The sequence below is a fragment of the Zonotrichia albicollis genome, chromosome 3 (genome assembly GCF_047830755.1).
Source record: "Zonotrichia albicollis isolate bZonAlb1 chromosome 3, bZonAlb1.hap1, whole genome shotgun sequence".
Lineage (NCBI taxonomy): Eukaryota > Metazoa > Chordata > Aves > Passeriformes > Passerellidae > Zonotrichia > Zonotrichia albicollis.
The window spans coordinates 40939950-40941704 of record NC_133821.1 but is presented as its reverse complement, the minus strand read 5'-3'; positions in this window follow the sequence as shown (position 1 = coordinate 40941704).

Here is a 1755-nt window from a genome sequence, read left to right as displayed (position 1 = left end):
CAGGACCATCCAGTGTGACAGCTGCCCAGATGTTCAGACCCAACTCCATTTCATCTGTAAGTTTCCACATACTTACTTGAGATACTAATAAAACAAAACAAAACAAACAACCAAAAAAACCCCTAACCATCTAAGACCAAAAAGGTGCTTAGAGGCAATCCCAAAAATTATCTGCCCTGATGTTACCTCACCCAAAGCCAGGACCACTGGAAGAAGAAACACTATCAAGTACACAGTTCCCTAGGCCATGGCAGTAACAGTACTGAAAAAGACTATTTATTTGTGTTTATTGCATTCACCTTTTCCATCAGACAGAATATTTATTTACACAGATGACAAACTTATAAGACCTTAATACATTGAAATTTTGCCCTAATCTAAATGATAAGTTGCCACCTGTACCAATGTAAGTCTCTACTTTAGAAAGGGTAAACCAAAATGAGGTTTGTCTTACCTGAAGTGTGTCAGAGATGAAGCACCAAATCCATCTTCTAGAACTTGCAGGCAGATACATAACACCGACAGGAAGCTATACCAACCTGAACATCATTGCACATTTTTGGAAACGTACAATGGTATCTAACATATGGACAAGACACCCTCCCTACCCCCAAATAATTGTATTTCCTCCCTTCTTACAAAGTGCATTTCTGCCTGTGAGATAAAAAATAATTAGCATCGACAAAATTGCAGGAAGGTCTACCAGGCCTGCTGGCAGTGCAACCTGGCTGTTAATGGAGACAGTCTGGAGAGAGGGGAGGGCTGTGTACAGTGGACTACTAGGAGGAGGATGGTTTCAACTTAAAATGCATAAATGTGAATGGTTGTGGTTGGGAGGGATCTCTGGACATCATCTCGACTCCCCTGCTCAAGTAGGGTCATCTGGAGATGGGTTTTGAACATCTCTGAGGATGGAGACTCTACCACCTCTCTGGGGAATAGGTGCCAGGTCATCCTCATAGTGAAAAAGTGTTTCCTAGTGTTTCAGTGTGTGCCCTCTGCCTCTTTCCCTGTCACAGGGCACCATTGAAAAAGAGCCTGATTCCATCCTCTTCACACCTTCCCTGCAGATATTTAGATACATTGATCACAGCCTCCTGAACCCTCCTCTAGGCTATTCAGTTCTAAACTGACCTGGGATATCTGCTGTAAGACAAGATATCATCAGCCATACACTGCAAGAAAAATAACATCCTGGACTTTTTCTGAAGCCATAGACCATCATGGGAAAAGAGCCGCCTTGTTCTGCTTTAGGGACCTCAAAATATTGTAGTCAACTGGACAAAAACTGTGCAGTTTTGAGCAGTCTGTACTACATTGCTGTGACATCCTGTTGTGGACTTCTGGGCACACCTCTCTCTAAGGAATAAACATCTCTTTTGGCCTAACAGAAAGAGCCAGAGTAAGAAACACTGAGGTGGAAGCCAGAACTTGTCCTTGAAGTTGGGGAGATAGCTCCTCCTCTATCTTCTTGCTTCAAGGGATTGATTTCCTGGGAAACTGCATAAAGGTCAGAAGCACATTATGCTCTATGTGATTGTGAAAAAACCTCTGGAGAGTGATTTTACATAAATATTTACAACTACCAAACCTGTTTCCAACCTCCGCTCTTCCCAAGGAAGAAAACAGGATAATAAGGAAAAATTGACTTGTGGAGAAAAATAGCAGTGAAAGTCAATTTGAAATTGCTAATGAAAAAATTGCATATTTATCTGAACAAAAGAGACAAAAAAAAAAAAACAATCAAGGAGTATC